This window comes from Sebastes umbrosus, chromosome 15 (genome assembly GCF_015220745.1).
Source record: "Sebastes umbrosus isolate fSebUmb1 chromosome 15, fSebUmb1.pri, whole genome shotgun sequence".
Classification (NCBI taxonomy): Eukaryota; Metazoa; Chordata; class Actinopteri; order Perciformes; family Sebastidae; genus Sebastes; species Sebastes umbrosus.
The window spans coordinates 24,662,761-24,685,959 of NC_051283.1; the positions used below are offsets into that span (position 1 = coordinate 24,662,761).

General features: G+C 38.2%; 1 protein-coding gene across 3 annotated transcripts in view; it reads right to left on the minus strand.

The window, feature by feature from the left end:
* angpt1 (angiopoietin 1) overlaps positions 1 to 23,199 on the minus strand; it is a 219,869-nt gene that overhangs the window by 70,880 nt on the left and 125,790 nt on the right. Inside the window, exons 3-4 of one of the 3 annotated variants that reach the window (XM_037794941.1) lie at positions 1,554 to 1,631; positions 774 to 899 (exon numbers count right to left, since the gene is read on the minus strand). The gene's annotated coding sequence lies outside the window, so the exon portion shown is untranslated. Of the gene's footprint in view, positions 1 to 725; positions 900 to 1,444; positions 1,632 to 23,199 lie in introns of all 3 variants that reach the window. The other 2 variants (XM_037794940.1, XM_037794942.1) reach the window with 2 other exon arrangements.

Below are 23,199 nucleotides of genomic sequence, written 5' to 3' on the forward strand. Positions count from 1 at the left end.
AGCCAAGGAAAGGGAAGAGGGGACAAAACTCTATTTTTGTTCAATCAACTTTTAGTTTCAGCTTGATTTACTGACCAAAGTAGTTTTATTAGTTCTAGTTCTATTAAAAAAAAGATGTATTGGGCAGGGTAAGCGCATTAATAATCCAGCAATTCTTTTGTACAATTATTAAAAAGGTTCCCTGTGGAGTTTTTGACCACTAGCAGTGCTGTGGAACAATGTTTATATTATATATCGGTTATACGCAGTAACCTGCCAAGAAACGCAGCGATGTGCCTGCAAAGGTAGTGAAGAAAAAGACTGCAGGCTAGCAAACATGGGTACAAACATGCAGGTGTAACATGTCAGACATGTTACCTTTCCCTAGGTGGGGAGACTATGCTGCTGATGTTGGGTTTAGTTTCTAAGGTATCAATATCTGGGATCCTCCAAAATATCTGGTTTGGTCACTGGTTCACTAAATTCACTAGGCTCTGTAAGGAGATTGGCGGTAGCAGACTATATGCAAGAGCAATAAGCAAACAAAAACACACCACTTACTTAGAAAAATAATAGACACTAATGTATTTATAAAACGTCATCTGTTCAGTATCATTTCTCTGGTACATTTCCTTTTTTAACTCAAGGATTTCCTTTCATTTAGGACCTAAAGTAGTGCCACTTATATTCACCAACTCAAATATATCATGGAAGTAAAAATAGAAACAAATAAATGTTCAACCAACAAATACATATTCCTTCTTAGTTAAGTTTCCTTTGATTTGGTTTCTTACCGTCCCCTTTGGACTGGCACATCATCCAGATGTCAGTGTCCAGACAGGATGAAGGCATCCACCAGCAGCAATGACCATCCGGACAGCAGATGAAGCAGCTCCACGTTGTCAACAGAAAGAATCCTCCTTTTAAAAAAAAAAAAACAGGTTATCATATAGCCTGATTTTCTTTTTACATAAACAACCTTTTACGATAACTTTAACAAACATTTCTGAACTAAATTGTCTCTTTTTTCCTTTTGCAATCTCAATTTACAAAATAATAATAATACACATCTGGCCTTTTCACATTTTCACAGCACATACACATTTGCTTTAAATTAAAATACACACAAATTTACATAATGTGCTTTACAAGAGCAAGATCAGCAGATTTGTTGCACTTTCACTGCAGCTTAGCTTCTAGGCATCAATTAGCTCCTACTAGAGATGCAGGTAGTTAACAGCTCATTGCAACAACAATATTTATGTCACATCACAAAAAACGTTATATAGTGACTGGTTTTGCTTTACCATATTCGTCAAAGTAAAATAACAATTCAACTGTAATGCCACTGAATCTTAATGCTAAGCAGGTGGCTCTACTGCAGCTAACAGTTAGCTATCTAGGGATACCAGGATAATTCACTTCTCTTTCAGCAGCCACTCCACAATTCAGCAGTTTTCTCTACCTGTCAGTAGTGTAAAGTTCCACTTAGTTTCACCTCTTGGTTGAACATCTTAGAAGTTAGAAGTTTCTTATTTTACTCTTCTCAGCCTAACTGAGCTTCTATCACACACCTGTCCGAGTTGCACAGGTAGCTGGGGAGAGGGTGTGGATTGGAGTGGCAGCCTGCTGGCCAGGTGTTCAGGGGACATCTGTAAATTGGAGCAACAGATAATAACATGGGTTAATAAGACAATATGGTAAAAAATCGGTTAGGTGTTATGAGGAAGAAAATTAATGTTGGGAAAAAAAAGTCTGAAAAATGTCTGAAAAAAAAGTTTGAAAAATGTTGGGGAAAAAAAGTCTGAAAATGTATGAAAAAAATGTCAAAAAAAAAAGTTTGAAGAAAATTTAAAAAAAATATCCGTAAAAAAAAAAGGCTGGAAAGTGTCTGAAAAAAAAGTTTGAAAAGTGTTGGAAAAAAGAAAATCTGAAAAATGTCTGAAAAAAAAAGTTTGAAAAATGTTGGGAAAAAAAGTATTAAGAAAATTCTAAAAAGAAGTTCCGTAAAAGAAAAGTCTGAAAAATGTCTGGAGAAACAGTTTGAAAAAAGTTTGAAAAATGTCTGAAAAAGGTAGAAAAGAAGGGAAAAAAAAGACTCTGAAAAATGTCTGAAAAAAAAGTTTGAAAAATGTTGGAAAAAAAGTCTGAAAAGTCTGAAAAAAATGTCCTAAAAAAAAGTTTGAAAAAAATTCTAAAACAATATCAATAAAAAAAAATCTAAAAAATGTCTGAAAAAGGTAAAAAAAAAGTTTGAAAAATGTCTGAAAAAAAATCAGAAAAAAAAGTTTGAAAAATGTTGAAAAAAGAGTCTGAAAAATGTCTGAAAAAAAAGTTTGAAAAATGTTTGAAAAAAAAGTCTAAAAAAATATCCCTAAAAAAGTATAAAAAATGTCTGAAAAAATTTTAAAAAAAAAGTTTGAAAAATGTTGAAAAAAAAGTCTGAAAAAGTCTGAAAAAAATGTCTAAAATAAAGTTTGAAAAAAAAAAAAAAAAAAAAAAATATATCCGTCAAAAAAAGTCTAAACAATGTCTGAAAAAGGTAAAAAAAAAAAAAAAAAAGTTTGAAAAATGTTGGAAAAAAAGTCTGAAAAAAATGTCTAAAAAAAGGTTTGAAAAAAATGTCTAAAAAAAAAATCCGTAAAATAAAAGTCTAAACAATGTCTGAAAAAGGTAAAAAAAAAATAAAAAAAAAAGTCTAAAAAAATATCCCTAAAAAAAGTCTAAACAATGTCTGAAAAAGGTAAAAAAAAAAAAAAAACGTTTGAAAAATGTTGAAAAAAAAGTCTGACAAATGTTGGAAAAAAAAGTCTAAAAAAATATTCCTAAAAAAAATCTGAAAAAAAGTTTGAAAAATGTTGAAAAAAAAGTCTGAAAAAAATGTCTAAAATAAAGTTTGAAAAAAAACATAAATAAAAAATATCCGTAAAAAAAAGTCTAAACAATGTCTGAAAAAGGTAAAAAAAAAAAAAAAATAAAAGTTTGAAAAATATCTGAAAAAAAAGTTTGCAAAATGTTGGAAAAAAAAGTCTAAAAAAAAATCTCAAAAAAATATCCGTAAAAAAAGTCTAAACAATGTCTGAAAAAGGTAAAAAAAAAAAAAAAAAAAGTCTGAAAGAAAAGTTAAAAAAAAAAAAAAAAAAAAGTTTGAAAAATGTCTGAAAAAAATCTGAAAAAGTCTGAAAAAAATGTCTAAAAAAAGGTTTGAAAAAAATGTCTAAAAAAAAAATCCGTAAAATAAGTCTAAACAATGTCTGAAAAAGGTAAAAAAAAATGTAAAGAAAATTTGAAAAATGTCTGAAAAAAAGTCCGAAAAAAAAAGTTTGAAAAATGTTGAAAAAAAAGTTTGAAAAATATCTGAAAAAAAAGTTTGCAAAATGTTGGAAAAAAAGTCTAAAAAAAGTTTAAAAACAAATCTCAAAAAAATATCCGTAAAAAAAGTCTAAACAATGTCTGAAAAAGGTAAAAAAAAAAAAAAAATCTGAAAAATGTTGGAAAAAAAAGTCCAACATTTTTCAACATTGAAAAATGTTGAAAAAAAGTCTGAAAAAAATGTCTAAAATAAAGTTTGAAAAAAAAAAAAAAAAAAATATCCGTAAAAAAAAGTCTAAACAATGTCTGAAAAAGATAAAAAAAAAAAAAAAAAAGTTGAAAAATGTCTGAAAAAAAATACGAAAAAAAAAGTTTGAAAAATGTTGAAAAAAATGTCTGAAAAAAGACTCTGAAAAATGTTGGAAAAAAAAGTCTAAAAAAAAATCTCAAAAAAATATCCGTAAAAAAAGTCTAAACAATGTCTGAAAAAGAGTTTGAAAAATGCTGGAAAAAAAGACTTTGAAAAAATGTCCGTAAAAAAAAAATCAGAAAAATGTTTGAAAAAAAATCAGAAAAAAACAATTTTAAAAATGCTGGAAAAAAAAACTCTGAAAAAATGTCCGTAAAAAAAATGTCTGAAAAAAGTCTGAAAAAAATATCTATAAAAAAGTTTGCAAAATGCTGGAAAAAGACTGAAAAATGTTGGAAAAAAAGTCTGAAAAAGTCTGAAAAAAATGTCTAAAAAAAAGTTTGAAAAAAAATCTAAAACAAATATCCGTAAAAAAAAGTCAGAAAAATGTCTGAAAAAGGTAAAAAGAAAAAAAAAAGACTCTGAAAAATGTCAGCCATGACAGTTTTTCCTTGTAAAATATGTAGTAGTCAAGCTAGACATGGTTGGTACCAATGGATTCCTTTCTTTCTAGTTTCATATGAAACCAGTATCTTCACTAGCTTGAAAACTGAGCACTCTACAACTTAAAAACCCTCAATGTTTGTGTGCAAATATATATATATATGACTTCATTGTTTGCCAACACTTCTGAAACCAAACCTATTCCACTGAATGAAGTTGAGTTGTGATACCTGTGGAAACCTTTTTTTGCTATAAAAAAATTACTTATAATAATAATAATATTTTTATTCACGTGTATTTATCATTAATGAAGGCGCCTCTTTAATCTTCTATCCTTGGCCAGGACACAAACAAAGAAACACACTGTGGGTTATACAAATGCAGTTGTCACTTGATGTAAAAGACGAAAAGCGTTCCGTTTGACTCCAAAAGACAAACCTCAGCAACTCATTCAGACATGCTTGAATAGCTTCAGCACTCTCAGTGTTTGCCCGTTTCTTTTAAACTTGGGAAAATTTGAATTTGATTAAACGGTTGCATAACCCAGCCAAAACACTGATGGCACCTTTTCTTTCCCCCCTAAGCTTCACCGTTTGTCATGGTGATGGTGATTAAAGTGTACACACACACACACACACTCAAACACAGTGTCATGGTAATGCTGAACCAGTGCCAGCATCTACACCATTGAGTCATCAGCGAAGGGACCTATTTGCAAGTGTTAATGCAGGTCACTCTTGTATTATTCTCCTGTTTTGAGTTGAGGGCGGACCTGTCATATTCTGAGTTCTTCCTGAAAGATCCTCAGTCCGGTCTGCTGGGGCCTTGAGGGAACATTAATCTCACGAACAATAGCCTTGTTAGCGATTCGCCGAGTGATGACTTCACTTTTCACACTCAATGGCTCAAAGGTGAGACTTAGGGATTTCTACATTTGTGTGTGCTTTGAGAGGATTTTGTGAAGGACTCCGTCTGAGTGGATGTGCTGAAGGCCATGTGTACGGAGTAAAGAGTTACACTGGTGGCTTACTCTCTGAAGCCACTTCAACAACGTCGCAATAAGCCCATAGAGTAATAAGATCACGTTTTTAAGCCTGCTTACAGAAATCCTTTTGGAAAATAATACCGAGGCTCAACCTCCAACGGTTTTCCTCGTAGAGAGAAACATAAAAGGATTAAGAGGAAAAGTAGATATCCAGCTGAGGATGGAGTTAAACAGTGGCCCAGTGAGAACACTTTTGCTCTGCTACACCCTCTGGAGAACGGAATTAAAAGTTAAATCCTTAATTCCTCACAGATCTACCGCCAATGAAGAAAAATACAACATTGTGCTTTGGTTCATGGCCTGTCGGTCGGTCTACCGCTTTGATCCAGACTGAAATATCTCATCAACTATTGGATGGATTTTCATGAAATTTGGTAAAGACATCCACGTTTCCTTCAGGATAAATTGTAATCACTTTTGTGATCCCTCAACTTTTTATGTAGCGCCACCATCTGGTCAAAATTTTAATTTGTCCAATACTTTGCTTTATGACAAGATACTTGCAAAACTAATTCCTATCAGCTTCTGCTGTACTTTGTGTTTCTCACAGTAGCATTTAGCTCAAAGCACCTCTTTGCCTAACTTTAAAAATCATTGACATAAACATTGGGGTATAAGAAAATATCGATTTATGATAATGTATTGATTCTCAGAAACAGAAAATAGTGCTATGATGTTGGATGTTACAGTGACTGTGATAACAGGCTAGACGCTTCCTGAAATAGTCATGAAATTTAATGTAATGATTCGTATACATTGACACTAATTTCACTTTTTTTTCGTGATGGTCAGCACAAAATCAATTGAATGGGTCAAAGAAAACAAAAACGGGCTTTCGCCCAGGAGACCGGTGTTTGTGTCCCGTGTGAAACCAGAAGTCAACGTTGATTCACGTAACGTCCATACTTAAGTTTTACCACTTTTTGAGTTATTGTAACCCAAACCGCGATCTTTTCCTAAACTTAACTACGTCGTTTTTGTCACGTAACTTCCGTACTTAAGTTACGCCACTTCAGGTGTTATTTAAACCCAAATCGCGATCTTTTCCTAAACCTAAACTAAGTAGTTTGTTGCCTAAGCCTAACCAAATCGATCTCTTCTTTAACCGATTAAGTAGTTGACTTGTGCGTCACGTGTTGCTGGACATTTGTAGGAAAACGCATGAAAAATACGTTGTTGAAAGTCGTGCTGAGCGTCACGATAAAAAGGGAAATTCATGTCTTTTTTTACTCCAATTTTATGCATATGGCGATGTGTTCTTTAAACTATGACAATTTTCCTAAAATTAGATTAAAAAAACAATATCACCTTGCTTACAGTATCTCGATGTATCGCAATATATTGAATCGTATCGACAGATTCTTGCCAATACACAGCCCAAGTAAACATACAGTGCTTCGAGATCGTTTTATCGCCTTTGATAGTGGTTTGGACTAAATTCTGCTGCAGCAGCAGATGATTTGATGGATTTCCTAAACAACCCGTTGTGACACGTGCAATGATGTCATCGGGGTGAGACCAATGGAAGAGTGACACCGCGGAGCCATTAGCACAAGGTGGCTGTCATTCTTCGTTATCCCCCCGGGCCTCCAAGTCTGCGCTCACCGCAGGCATGGCCTCTATCTCCTGTCAAAGCAGCCACGCACAATCCTCGACCCGCCTCAGCTTCTCCCATCCTCGACTCACGAGGGGAAGTTCAGGCCGAGGTGAGCGGAAAAGTAAGGAGGTTTCTGTCTGTCAGTATGATGTTAAATCTTTTATTCCACTTCTTACTTCAAGAGGATTTTTTTTTCTCCCCTCAGACTACTTGTCCAACAATGTGAGCAACAGAAAGGGAACAAGAAGTCAGGAAAAGAAAGGTATCCGTAGTCAAGGTAACCGCTCTCCTGTTGGTCTCGCAGTAGGGGGTATTGCACCATGGTAGCACTACAAAACAAATGATAAAACATCAGCAAACAATAGGGAAAAAGAAATAAAAAAGAAAGATAAGTGCTTGGGGTCCATTTACAAGTTTAGACCTCCAACAACTTTTGCGGTTTGTCACGCCTCTGTGCTTCACCAATTTATCATTATATCAAAATCCATTTCAAAGCTCAACTTGATAGTGTATATTTCTTAAGACACTCTGTATATTATTGTGTACTACATGGTACCGGTCCCATCTGATGAGACTCACCCTCAAGCTTTAGTTTACTTTGTCTCTATTGTGTAAGGTGGAATCATTCTCTGCAAATCACTGGGATCAAATTTGTCACAATCAAGTTTGTATGAAGTCAGCTGAACCCTGCTTTCAATTTGCAATCAAAAGCAAACCCCATGTGAGAACAAGAGCACAAACAAAATATGACCTTTGCTGCTGCATTGCTCGGCGGTTGCAAAAGGTCAGGACAGGGTTTGGCTAGACTCGAGGTATCTGCAATAATGCGCTGGGTATGTTTCTCTCTGTTCTGCCATTAATGGAGAGAGCTGAGGTCAACATACGGTCAAAATACATACACAGGCACACATGGAGGCTATAGAAGTGTCTTGTTGATCAGTGTCTCAGACTGACCAATAGACATACAGTACTGACACGAATAGACACATATGAAATGTACCTTAAAGGGAGATTAGTCAAGTATTTAATACGCTTATCAACATCGGAGTGAACAAATGCGCTTGCTTTATGCAAATGTATGTATATATGTAATATTGGAAATCAATTGACAACACAAAACAATGACAAATATTGTGCATAAACCCTCACAGGTACTGCATTTAGCATAAAAAATATGCTCAAATCATAACATGGCAAACTGCAGCCTAACAGGCAACAACAGCTGTCAGTGTGTCAGGGTGCTGACTTTACTATGACTTGCACCAAACTGCATGTGATTATCATAAAGTGGGCTTTTTCATTCAGATATCTTGAGGTCAGAGGTCAAGGGACCCCTTTGAAAATGACCATGACAGTTTTTTCTCGCCAAAGTTTGGAGCGTTATTTAACCTCCTTCACGACAAGCTAGTATTATATGGTTGGTAATAATGGTTTCCTTAAGTTTTCTAGTCTCATATGATGCCATATGATGATCTTCACTCTAGCTTTAATAACACAAAAGTTGCGTTAATGCGTTAAAGAAATGAATGGCGTTAAAACTAATTTGCGTTAATGCGTTAACTTTGACAGTCCTAAATCATACCCATCTAAACACATTATGAAGGAAAAGAACAGGGCGTTTTTTCTCCCAAACTCTTTACCCTTTCCTCAATAATTGGAGCATAAATATAAATGTGAATCAACTTTTATTGTCACAACACAATCATACACAGCACAGCACAATGTAGTGAAATTTAGTATCTGCATTTAACCCATCCTAGAATTAGGAGCAGTGGGCAACTACTATACAGTACAGCGACCAGGGAGCAGTTTGGGGTACGGTGCCCTGCTCAATTTCTGTCTTTTGGAACACACAATCTGTTTTTTGTTCTTGTGAGATTGTAAAGGAAAATTCTGGTGTATTTTAAACTGCCATGTTCCCCATAACTTTGGCAATTGTGGCTCTAGACTATGGGTCAATCTAAAGTTGAAGAGATTTGAAGGACTTGTACAAACAACAACTTGTACGATCCTGGATCTACATCCAGGAGAATTGCTTGCACGAGTCCTCATTTCTCTGAATCTCTACAACAGAGGTGGCACGTGTAAAGTTTTTCCTTTTATAATTGTCTACCTGTCATCCTGTATGGTGTCTTTTGTATTTACTCAGTTGTTCAATGTGCTCCTTTGCGGACTATCAGGAGTAAAAGATCTGTGGAAATATAAAATGTTTTGTACGGGGTGTCCAGCCTTTGTATGTTTTAATAATCTCAAGATCTGTTCCCAGCTTTAGTCAGTAACTACAGGACCCTCAACCATCACATTCCTCAGCCTTTAGCTAATATTCTCTCTGTATATTCTCCATCCACATCAGATAAAGTGAATTTTAACATTATAGGCTGACACCTGATACAAGGCGATGACTGCTGATATCACCATGTTTCCTTCACAATTTGTGTAGGGTTACGCAATCAGATATTGGTCATAAACAGAAACAAGCTGTTCTGTCAGTCACAGCAACACAGTTCGACTGCCTTGGTGTTTGTCAGCGCTCCATAACATTATCAAACAATGGAACTCGATCTGCTGCGGGCAGGAGGCAGCAACGCAGCTTTAATTAGCGATAAACGAATTTAGCCCGGCTACTTGGACCACTGTTTGACATCAATCACGACGGCGCTGATGGAGGCGCTTTTCGCTGGCCTCGGATAGGCTACATTGTCCAGTGTCATACATCAGAGGAGACACCGTAAGCCGAGCCATATCTCCTTACTTAGTCTGCTAATTTCACCGCTGGCAAGCGTTGTTTGCTCCCTTCATCTTAATGCACAGCCAGCTTGCTGCCATTTGTCATGTTGTATTTTCTTCCGCGATGTAATGGGGCCAATCGGTCCTCCCAACATGGGAGAAAGAGCATGACATCAGCGCGGGGTTATTTTCTTGACTTAACCTGCCTGTGGAATCAACAACACATATTGAGTGAGTGCGTAGGTGTGCGTTGTATGAGATCATACATGTGAGAGCAATAAATACGTCCACCGAAGACTCCCTGCCTTTGGTCTATTCACCTATCACATTCAATGACTCACACATTTAGGAAGCACGGTGGTGTTGAAAATGAATGTCACACACACTTTTCCACATGTCCACTTCCTTTGTTTCATTGTCCTCTGTGTCTTTGTTTCCATTTTTTCGGATGATGCATTGCCGTCTTTCAAGGCGAGATGAATGGGGAAGGGGCTGCGTAAGCCTCCAGCTTCACCTCAGAGCCCATTCCCCTCAGCTGACTCCTAACGTACAGTATGAAGGATGGAGGGTGAGGAATCAGATAAGAGGCCTGGCGAACAAGGGTTGGTCTTTGTGCTTCACTGTCTACCCCACCTTCACCTACTCACAGCTCCGTTTGTGTGAATATTATGAAGTATGGCACAGCCAACGCCAGACGGAGCAGGGTTTTGTTGATTCTGTCACAATGGTAATCCTTTAATGGACGGAGGGTTAGTTTGTTGAGAGCCAAAGAATGTTCACAAAGTCTTTGCGGTGTCAGGTAGTGCATAATATAATAAGACTCTTGAGAGACGATGGATCGTTACGATACTGTTCTTGATGCAACATCCATCTTCAAAGCTGTGTTATCTCAAAGTGATGAAGCGATAAATACTTATTGCAGCTTACTTGCGGCAAACATGGTGGAGAATACCGGTTTGATTTATTAAATTCCAGAAAAAAAGTTCTCTTAAACGGTGAGATTAACCCAGATAAAGAAAAGTGCACTGAAGTTCACTTAATTTAAGTATACTTAGTATACTTCCATGTGCACATGATTAGTATACTAAAGTGTGCAATTTTCGATTGTACTTACAATCTACTTAGTATACTAATGATATATCATTATATCATACTTTTCATAAGTACGCTAAATTACCAATATATGTATTCAAAGTACACTGAAATACAACTTAAATTGAACTTACATTAAAGTGCACTCTTTGAAAGCATACTTAAATACACTTTTAATGAAGTGAAATTATAGTACACTTAAAAACATACAAAACATACAAATAGTGTATTACAAATGACTTTAAAATAAGTATACTTTTCACAAGTGCACTAAAATACCACAATAAGTATTTGCAATTTGGTATAGTTTTTTAAATTACATTTTTGTACAATTTACAATAAAGTATTCTTTTTTATAAATACACTAAAATACCACTGCAAGTATTGCAGAATTAATATATTTATTTTTAGTAACAGCTTTAATATACTTAAATTATATTTATAGTATACTACTTTTTGCTGCTAAAAGTGTGTGAAATTAATCAGTAAGTAATTTATGTTTAGCCAGCATGCTAATGTAAGTCACAAAGGTGCAAGCACGCCTCCGTCTCATAGAACAAAACACTTGCTGTGAACTTTTCTACAGTTTACTACTGTTTTAATAAACTGGTATGTGTGGCATGGCAATAAAAAACTAATATGTTGACTATTGTTACAAAAAATTACACATAAGCTCTAAAACTTTGGCAGTTGTCTTGTTACATGTGCTGAGGACATAAATATTAGTTGAAAAAGAGAAAAAGAAATTAACTGCACATGGCCACCAAGCCTCACGGGACCAATCTTACTTTCATGGTTTCAGACACAAACAGAAGCGTCTGCATCTGTTAACCATCTCCCCTCATCTGTGTTTGGTCAGGCAGTACTCATCCCCTATAAAGTGCAGAGTGCCCCAGGTCTCAATTCTGGGAACAATCATATTTTCTTTACACATGCTTCTCTTTAGTCACCTTATATGTAGGTATGGCATTGCATTTCGTTGTTATGCTGATGACACTCTGATATTCCTTCCTGTGAAGTCCAACAGATTCTGATCTGTCCCATGTGGTAGCATGTATAGCAGATATGAAAGGATGGATGTCCACAAATTTCCAACAAAAAAATTGTATCGTTGGTTGAATTTGCAAGCAAAGAAGAAGCCATATTGGGGATTGTGTCTGTTGTGTGACTTTTTTTTTTGCCTAAATTTGGAAAACCATATTAGCAAGCTGGCTGCACGGTGGTGAAGTGGTTAGCACTGTCGCCTCAGTGTTTGCAGTTTGCATGTTCTCCCCGTGTTAGCGTGGGTTTTCTCCAGGTTCCCCAGTTTCCTCGAACAATCATGACACCTCATCAGGTAGAGACGAACATGTTTTGACACAGTTAGCTAGATAACGTTTCCTCGGATGCAGTGACACAAAATGGATACATTTTTGAAACTACAAGTGATTTGGTAGACAACCCTACGACAGTAAAAGCTCCAAAGAACATGGTGAGGAAATATGACCCTGGATGCATTCAATTTTGATTCATAATGGCAGGCAGTGATGGGTGAGGGTTAGCAGAATATTAGTTTTGGTCATAACATTTGTTTTCTTATTTATTTGGGAAGGTGGTCTTTGGAATTTCTTTTAACTATCAGAAGTGGGACACAATTAATGTGCACTTGGTAGATTCATTCTGATTAATGTAAAGTAAAGCACTTTGCAACATTGGTAGACGTTTTTATTTCTAACTGCGAGAAAAATGTGTGAATGTGTAAGATTTAGTCAGCATTTGAAGAGGTGGTTGACTCTTCAAAGAGCAGAATTGTTAGTCTTAAGGCTTTCAATTGATCTTTTTTCTGTCTCTCTCACTCCACCCTCTCTCTTTCCCCCAAAAATGGTCTGTTTTCAATTTCTACATGTCTACTGTATCACCTGATGACAACACAAAGTGACTCTCATATTTTCATTCTCTGCAGCTCTGACATTAATCAGCCGCGGGTTCCTTGTTGATGGTAGATAGTGATACTCGGATTGCCGGTGTAGTCTCTGTCATCTAGTTGATTCATCAGTTTACTTGATCGAATCTGCAGTTGTTGTAGCAGTCAAGTTTCTACCTTCAAATTCATTCTGCTGCCAACAAATATATAGAGAGGTTTTGTTAACTAAACTTTTGTTAAATATAGCAATGTAGGTGACAGTTTTGTTTTTCACATTATTTCATACTATAAATCTATCATCAATGTTGTGTCTTTAAGGTGACAAAAAGAAAGTCGTTGAAAAAAAAGTTAATCAAAACTCAAGCATATTTGTCTTCATCACCTGGCCATGAACTGCTGCACAATGTGCTGTCATCACCTGAGACTCATTGACGTAACTTAGGTTACACTGAGTTTGATGAATGCAATGCAATATGAAAATATTTTCATATAAAATATATGTTTCCATATTTTTACAAGTGGAAGTCTCATCAAGTTTCTACTAGTTTTTTTTTATTGGTTCACATAATGAAGAAATGTCACCACACAAAAGAGAATGGAGCAAAATAAACTGGGTTTAACCCTCTGAGACCTACAATAGATGGTGTACATCATCTGAAAGTTGGGAACCTGAAGATGAATTTGTCAATTGCCAATTTGTTAATTTCATCAGCACTGTGTGTCAAACTGTTCCAGTCATAAAATAGACAAAAACATGAATTAATGTATTAATCAATAAATAAACAGACATTGTACTTGTGTATAAGGGTTTAGAACATTATAATGTAAGTATATGATGTAGCTTGACTTGGTTGATTCCAATGGATTCCTTAGCTTCAGTCTGGCTCTAAAGCTGAACTGCTACAGCCTCTGAAAGACAGTAAAGTCAGTCAGGATCGCCCACAATCCCACGGGCCTCAGGGGGTTAAAAAACAGTCTGCTGTCAGTGGAATAATTGCTGACCTTTTCCACATTTTCACATCAAGTCGTGCATTCCTGGAGTAATTTGAGCGATTAGGTTGTTTTGCTTTTGTTTTCACCACATTGACAACCCCTCCATGTGACACAAAGGTTTTTATATTTTTTTCTGTTTTTGTCTCCAGACTGTATTGTGACTATGACACAAGTTCACCGCGGCCAAACTGAAGGGAATTGCATATCTAAATTGAACCTGGGACTTACTGTCATCATGAAGACTGGATTATAAATATCAAAATTTCATAAAGTCTGTTGTTAAGGTCCTGACACCCCAAGCCGACGATCATCCCTTGGACAGTTTTTGGGCCGTCGGTGAGCGTCTGTTGGCCTAGTTTTTGCGGTGTGTTCCACACCGTCGGCATTCGTCTGCCCGTGTTGGAGGTTTATCGGCTGATTCAGCATGTTGAATTGGCGGTGGAGCTCATGAAAGAAATCAATCTGATTGGCAAGACGGCAAACACAAAAGGCTCTTCTAGTTTTTCATTTTCATCTCATCTGATTATTCTAATACCAACGACATGGCCAACTGGAATGAAGTAAAGTGGTGAGTGAGAGTGGTGTGAAAATGGTCGACAAACAACACTTTGTTTCATGCACGTATCATAACAACAGCTTGTATATCTGCAGTCCATTGCCTTGTTGGCCAGAACAAAGTTGACGTGAGGCCTTCATTGCCTCAAAACAGCGTTTGCTGACCATTTTCACACCACACTCACCACCACTTAGCTTCCAGCTTCATTCCAGATGGCGATGTCGTTGTGAAAATATCTGTGTATCGGAATGATGAGATGAAGATGAAAAATGAGAGTCATCAACACATTCAACATGTGGAATCAGCCGAAAAACCTCCGACACGGGCAGACTAGAGCCGACGGTGAAAAAACTAGGCCGACAGACGCTCACCGACGGCCCCAAACCGTCCGATGGCCGACCGTCGGCTTGGTGTGTCAGGACAAAGAAGCACATGAGTCACCAGCAGATATCCACAAGCTGATCTGCCTCAAAAAGGACATTTTCTGCAGCTCCTGATTGAGATTCAACACCACAACTATAAACTAAAAAGATAAAGGGATATTACATGCTTTTACCATTTAGGGTGATTATCTTCTTTTTGCACAAATATCAGCCAGTGACTGCACATTTAAGCTGCGATAGCGCCGCAGTTATGTTCTCCTGCCAAACCTGCTACTGTGCCAAAATTTGATTTACTTCGAGAGGATATGTTTTGAGCCTATAAGATCATATTTTTATGGCAGCCATACGGAAAACTGCACCCAACAGATATGACCACATCCCCATGCACACTCATAAAGTTAAATGTCACTGAGCCAAAGTAATTCATTTATGTCTCTCGCTGCACGGTTGATCTTATGCAGTACTTCTCTCGGACTTAGCAAACGCGTGGGATTGTGTGTAACGTCAAAGTGATGTGGATAAATAAATAACACATATCACTAATGTTGATAGCACCTCAAGACCCTCTGATAACTGGAGACATTTATAGACTTAAATTATAAGGACAAGGAGACGGGGAGGAAAAAAAGAGAATTTCCACCTCGGGAAGCCTTTTCTACAGTTTCTCTGAATATGGAAACGGCTTGCATCATTGCGTCAGTGTCTGGCGACGCTTGCCTCAACCATTAGAAACACAATGAGGTCAGGGGAGTGAGTGACAGAGTGTGGCGTGGACCTTAAACACCTCACAGAGAACGGGGCTATTAGCTGCCTATTAAAGCTCGAATAGCAAAAGAGCGTGTCCAACATGTCTTCTTGCAAACTGGCAGTTATTCACCTGGTGATTTGGGCGGGTACGTTTCACTGATCTGTCAGAAACATTGACTGTGCTACAAACCAGATCTTCACATCCCCCCCCAGCCCCTCGCCCACGCACTTTACGCCGTGAAACACTTCTTCTCTGAGGTGAATTCCTCAGCTGCTGATCAGAAACAAATGTCTCATTAAACTGTCATGATTGATGAATTGATTCCTTTAAATCAGAGTAATTTGTGCTCAAGCGAGTGATAATTTGACCTTATCAATTTCATGTCAGGAAATTAGTCCGAAGGTGGAGGAGTGGTATAAACTCGGCCTTGCTGTGTATATGTTTACCGGAGGTCTGTCACGTCAAATAAAGCCAGAAGCGCGCCAATGGTTTACATCACGTCACTTTGTTGGATGGGTCAGCAGGCCAACACTAAACACAATCAATGGCTGGCCCTCCAGGACACAACCAGAGAGGGTCCTTAGTGCTTGTTTGAGTTTGTGTCTATGAACTTGTCACGCACTAAAGCCGCTATTACCAAGTAAAAATAAATGGAAACTAATTTAACAAATGGGGAGCGAAAGCACCGCCACATGGTACGTGACCCCGTGACATCGGGGTTTGACCAGCTTGCCGATCTCTCTGGTTGTGTTTGTTGCTCCTGGTGGTCTAACAGTTGACAGAACTGGGGCCTGGGGGTGCACGGTGCTTCCCACTATTCTCAGATGGGCAGACGGCTGTGGCACATTCCCTGTTATCCCTGCTACGTTCCAGTGAAATCTCTTCTTAAAACTCACTTTAATCTTACAGCTTTTTCTTAAAGGACCAGTGTGTAACACACAGTAGTTCTCCTAAACGCTCGGCACACGGGAGAAGTTTCAGTTGGTTTCAATCTTCAATCTCATCACTAGATGCCGCCAAATCCTACACACTGCACCTTTAACTGATGGCATTTGCTGTAACTTTGTACATTAATTTTAACTTATGTATTGGATTTTATCTGCTTTTATTATTTGCTTTTACTGTAAAGCTCTTTGTAACTTTGTTTTGAAAGGTGCTATATACATTAAGTTATTATACAGTATATAGCAACACTTATTTTAACTGTCATTCTGAAAAATGTATTAAATGTTCTGGACCTGTTGAAGAAACAAGGGATTATAGCCAACAAGTATAGTGTGTTCCATGACTGTTATGGATGTGATGGAGGCTAAGAATTACTAAGTGTTCATTTACTTAAGGTTACTATGAGGAACTTTTAAAACAGTCTCAATTTCATACTGATGGACCGTATTGCTGGGCCCGCTGGAGGGAAGGGAGGCACGGTTGAACCGGAACCAGGACTGAGCGGGGCAGACTGTCAGACCCTGCTGCAGTACAATGAGAGGTTTTCCTAAAGGGACTCTGGTCCACTTCCACTTTTGTTTGTCCAAAATCAACACAAAATGAAAGTTCCTTGTACTAGCTTTAAAGAACAAATTTTCTATCTTCCTTTTCTGTTTTAAATATCATCTAATATAGTTCCTGTACCTCAGAAACACCTCAGAATGTCACTTGTGTTGCTATTTGTTTCGGGTATTTGAAATCTGGAGAGAATGAAATTATTTTTTTTTTCAATCTTGAAAAAGCACTGCATTCTACTTGACAATATTATGAAAACTATCTTTCCAGCAGAGATAACGCTCGCTCTCTCACACATGCTGCCTGTGACCTCTCCTCATCTCTTTATTTTCTGTGTGGGGTCACGTTTCTTCTCTCCTTCGCTGTCCCTCTGAACTGCAGCTTCACCTTGGCTAACATTATTCTTGATGCCCTCTCTTTCCTCCTACAGCTAGTTTATTTATTAAAAAAAATATCACACACATTTGAAACCGATAAATTGTAATCTTCATTTTAAACACAGAAGAAAAATAATGTAAATGTAAGTAAATGTGAAATCTTATGGCTTTGATAAATAGTGATATCTTGTTCTCACAGTTCAGATTTGATCAGTTTTTATTTTGGATACATCTTCAGAAGTGTGCTGGGCGATGGCTGATGGTTGGAGGCCAACAGACTGATGTAAAGCATGTTTCTGTAGAAAGATAAAGGTTGAGCTCACATGAGATTTAATATGCAGCCGTCAAAATGTGGTGTTGAAGATGTTTTATTTGATGACTTTGACTTACCACACCCCGGGTTCCTGGGTGTGGATGGGAAAAGTGTTCAGCATTGGGTTACACCAGCTATGCGTCAAGTTCAAACGTAGCCTAGTTTGAACGTAATTTAACTTTGGTCGGAGTTTACGCACTAGAAACATGTTATGGGTTGCATAGGGTTGGGCGATATTGAAATTCCCCTACTGACGATATTGCTTTAAGAAAAACAACGATATACGATATTATCATCAAAAAAAAACTGAAATGCAAATATAAATGTCTTCTGTCTTTCTCGCTTACCTAGAGAGAGAGAGAGAGAGAGAGAGAGATTGACAGGCGTTGCATAATTAAATACTGTTCTGTTAATCATGGATACGTGATGACCATTATCGTGGCCAACCAATATCGTATTGAATGATAATCTTGTCATATCGCCCAAGCCTAGGGTTGCACCGCCTGAAATAGTTCCAACGTTAAGTTCCAACTTAAATCTTACACCTAGCCCAGCTGTAACGTTGATGAATCAAGTTGGAAGTAGTTGTCCAACTGAATCCTCCTAGCCAGCACCTTCTCCCTCTCTCCCTCCCTCTGTCGGGATCTGTCTGTGTTGTAATCTGATTACAGGAGTGGATCAGGTGTGCAGGTGTCGGGCGGCAAGCTGCTAATCAACTCCAATCGGGCTTCAACTCCACCAAGCTGCCAGATCGTAAACTCTGATACTCAGTTCCAGCTTTTTGAAACCTCTTTGCTTGCTTAAGACTGCAGCATTCCTCCGTCCCTTTGCCTGGAAACCACACTGGATCAGCTCAGCTCTCCCGTGCTCTCTGGACTCCCTCTGCCTGGGTTCCCTTTCCCAGTTCCCCTGCCCTGCCTGTGCTCCCCTGCTCCTGTCTCAGCCTCAGACTCTGTTGGCCAGAATAAACCCTTTCCCTGGTCAATCACCCCTTGCCTCTATTCCTAGCCTCTGAGTTCTGCACTTGCGGTTCACTGAACTGGCTCTCATAACACCTGCAAGGTTAAGAAGGTTTCTTTCTAAAACAACAATCTAACTATAGAGCAAGGAATCTCTGTCTGTGTCTGTCTGTCTCTCTGATATCTCTAGAACCGTTCATCTGATCGACTTCATTCTTGGCGGGTGTATTGCTCAGGACCCGAGGGAGTGCAGTGTCGAATGTGGTTTAAACTTTACATTTGGGCTTGTTTCTGAGACTTTAAACCATAAGTCTCAGAAACAAAATTTTCTGAGGAGAGAATCTCTGTCTGTCTGTGTATGTACTGTATGACTGTCCTTCGCATATCTTGAGAACTGTCCATCCAATCAACTTCACACTTGGGGGGTAAAAGCAGCCATACTGCGGTTCTCAACAATGCTGCACGTCTGGGGGCCAAGCAATCAGGCCGTTCCGGATGGGCACACGCTCCAAACGGGCACTGCACTAGTATGATAAAAGGCGGAATGAATACACTTGTGTGTTTATCCCTTTCAAGCTTCACTTACATGTGGCAGCACAAGGTTTTATTTGAGGTAAAAGTAAAGTTCAGTTCCTTTGCGCTGGCATGTCAAAAAAGCATCTGTCAGAGTCCATAGCTACAATTGGTTCCATTTAAAAACCAAAGCCTGAGATAACCTTTTACCTCGTCCTCAACAATTTTTTAAATAATGGTACTTTTTCATACATTTCTATCATAAGGGAATTGGAGAGTCCGTCACAAACTGCGATAGCACCATTTTCTTGATAAAACATTGTGAAACGGAGAAATATTCTTAAAAGAATCACGTTATTTGGCCATACAACATCTCTCATAAGTCTTCTTAATGATGCCAGATTCCAGGATTTCTGTGGTCTATCTGAGAACATAGAACACGTAGGAATCCACCCGGACCCTCCGGACAGATAATTAACAACGAATGTGTGGGGCAGAACCTTTTATATCATCCGTAGCTCGCCTATCCCACGATGCCACTCAGGACACTGGACACCAGCCAGCCTTTCGACACCATACATCCACCCTTTGCTACTTTTAACGTGCTGGCCCTTTTTTTCTTCCCCTGCCATAATGAAGGAAATGTTTTGTACTAAACACCTTCATATGCTTTGCTCCAGTTGCCAGAAAAGCTCTCCATGCATGGAGATTGGCCCAGAATGATGACCTCTCTAGGTTTTATTAAAAAGTCAGAGTTGGCCTGTCAATGCCACTTGTCAGGTCTGTTGAGCACCTTCCTCTGTTGGACGTCCAAAGGAGGATCGGTGTTAATCCCAAAGTTACTAGCGATAGCTATTGTACTCTGCAACTTGAGAGGGCGATGACCCAGCTCCTGGCAAAATCACAACAGGAACGTCTCCTAAGGTCATAAATCAGCTGTCTTTTCTACCTTTGATACAAAATATGCTTTTGATTTCAGAATTATAATGCTCTTCTGGGGATTACAGCATGAAATGACAATAATTTCATTGCAGAGCAAACTGTCAACAGTGACTTTAATGAATGACTCATTGTGATGACTCTTGTCAGTGTGTACCTTTGCGGGATTTTAACCAGCCCATAGGAAACAATGGGCAGAGATATAGTTACAATGGAGCTCTTGACCTCTGAGGGCTTATGTGGTCATCACAGTGATTTAAAAAGAGCCAAACCATAAACTAGCAGAATAATAAAAAAAGACAAAAGCCTGACAGATCCTAGCTCTCACCATTTCTGGCTCCACGAGCTCAAAATGCAGCTTTTAAGTCAAAAATTGAAGTCAGTTTGTGGGAAATTGGCATGCTAAGGGGAGGATTGTGCAAGTTACAAAAACATCTTAAATGACTAAAGGCTAAACATTCATTTCACAGAAAGAGGTGAAAAGCTAAGGATATTGTGTAAAGCTTTGTTAGATCACGCTTGGTTTGTATTCCTGACTTCCAGTATAAGCCATGGAAATTCTGCGTGGAGAGTATTTTTTTGGTGCAAATATAGCGCTTCTTCTTGGTATTCGTAGGTTGTTATATTTTATAATTGTAGCCATAACCAGCAATGACTGCTCACCTTTCCCTGTGACTGCTACTTGGGTCCAACTTTGAATCCTCTTCAATCAAATTTTACTGTTTCTGTTCAGTGTCATTGCATGTGAGAAAATAAATCAGTCATATTTTTGTGGCTTTGGCCCTTATATATATCAGATTTTATAGCATTTTACTCATTAGAAATGGTTTTCTTTTAATGGAAAATCATCTGTTCATTGCACCAATACATACTACGCCAAAAAAGTACATAATGTATCCCTGTTAGTCATCCAATTGGTACTTCACTGAATTATACTGTAGTTGAGGTAATATGAGTGCAATACAGCTGTCATATATGAAGCTGGTCTCGTTTACATGCGTCCAGCCCATGTTGGAGCTATTAACATGAGACTGCAGCCACAGCTTAAACTGTTCAGATAGAATAAGCACCTGCATTTCACATTATATTACATAATTCCTTAGTTTTTAATTCAGTTTTTCCCCCCTTGCCATACTCTTTGTGCACTTGACTCAAGTGGCTGGTGGCGTGGGTCTAGTGAGGCAATGTCAGTCAATAGGTCAGTCGGTAAAGGTTTTGTCAGTCTGAATTGGATGTAAGACTTTAAGATAAGACAGAATACATGTGGGACTTTCAACAAAGATCCTGTACTGGACTTGTGTATGTGAAACTGCTACTTTCAACATAAAGTTTTAAATTCTTACACCACACTGAAAGATGCTAAATAGGAGATTGGGAGCATTTCTATTGCCTCCACACGGCTCTCAACATGGCAGCGGCTGAGCCAGCGCTATCAGTGAAAACAACGGCAAAGAATGTATATTGATAAAAAGTGAAAGCCAATTGGTCGTTCCAGTGCAACATCAGCGTCCAGCAGCAGAGCTACGCCTCCGCCATTTTGGACTGAAAGCGACTACCGGGCGCCAGTTAAACGTCCGCCTACAAAGTGCCGTACAAAAATTAAACAAATATATTTTATTCTATTGTCATACTTAATGTCTCTACAGAAATGGTTGAACAATAAAATATTATAAATATACAATGTATACTATTATAACTATTTACTTACTTAATTATTTATCTATTAAACTTTTTTTGCCCAGCTGCTTCCCAGAGGAGCGTCAAGTGAGCAAAACAGCAAAATCAATGTACAACAGATCATGGATGTACGTATAAGAGGTTGTGTCCTGTGCTTTTGCCCTGCGTGTGAGTAAATAGCCTACAACTACATTGAATTCTGTTTATGTCATACTACTAGCACTACTAGCTGGCCGGTAGCTGAAAATAGCCAAACACGTCAAACCAAAGTAACATTTGTCTCAAAATCAAGAAACCTGATCGATCAGCTCCTTTCTATTAGTTCTTCACCTGCAGGCCCCAGTGGTGTAACATTAGCACTCTTTGTGAAGAAGGTGAAGGGCAAACAGATAAATAGCATGCAGGGAGGACGGCACTGGGAGAAGTAGCCAGCGTCCAATCTGTAAGAAAGGGTAGCCAAGGGTCACAGACCTATAAATAACACCAACAGAGGAAAAAATAAAAAGAAGAGCAGAAGATCTACGCTGGGCAGGTGTCAGTGTATACTGGACATACTGTGTATACTGGAAAGTTTGCAGAAAGGAATGGGAAGGGGATTATATTGATCCCTCTAGCACACACCACACAAACACACATGCACATTTGGCACCGTGGCATGAGACTGGTGATGTGAGGACAAGCTCTTCACACGAAAGTCCAATATTTGGCCCCCAATGGAGTGTTTATGAGAGATGAAATAAGCCTAAAAATATGCATAAATTCAGTTGGCTCATCTGTATGTTGTGTTTATTAATATCAGATGTTGACCAAAGCATAGTCTTAAGTAAGTGTGACAAATTCTCAGTAAATCCAGTAAAACAACTACAACAGAAGTCTGCAAATTGTTCAGTGTGATTGGCATCAAGCCTATGCAGATGTTAACCTGACAAGGCTGCTGGCAAAGACAAAGTCTAATGCAGGCTAATGTTGACTCACATTATGATCTTGATCTTGATCTTTGTTAAATGAGTCTGCTGCACTCTAATCCAATGGATTGGCTTCCAGCAGAGAATAGTCAGAACCGATGATTAATGACAGAAAGTACACAGACGTTCATGTGTTTCTACTGAATTTTGTAGAAAGTGTACATATTTGTTTCCCATAATCATGCTTGTGTTTGAGTGTGTATCCGTGTAGTCACTAAGTTCCCTGAAAGTGGAGGCAGTGTTTTACTGGTGTGACTAGCACCCTCTTGTGATATCACCACAGCCTCGCTGTCACCTCGGAGCTGGATAAACAGCCAGATGCAATCCAGCTTCTGCCTGGAAACTGAGAACTGCGATCCAACGCTGGCACTGCCGCCAAGCTGTTTGGTCTTTGCTGTGGTGATAATGTGCAGCCTCAACGGCGCTGCGGGCAAAACTGTGTGATTATAGAGTGAACAAACTTTATCTCAAAAGCAAAATAAACGTCTCAGATAAGGGACAGGTCACCTTGAATTGCTGTTGTACTCTGTTCTGTTCTATCAAGAATCAGTACTCAGATCATTTACTTAAGCAAAAGTAGCAATACCACACTTCTACTCTATTACAAGTAAAAGTCCTGCATTCAAACTTTAACTTACAGTATATAAAACTACAGATGTCTTAGCAACAATAGTATCACAAGTAAAGTGCAATAATAGTTTCTGATGGACTGTTTTATTAACTGAGGTTTTGTATGTAAAATCTTAATCTAAAGGTAACTAGGAAGTA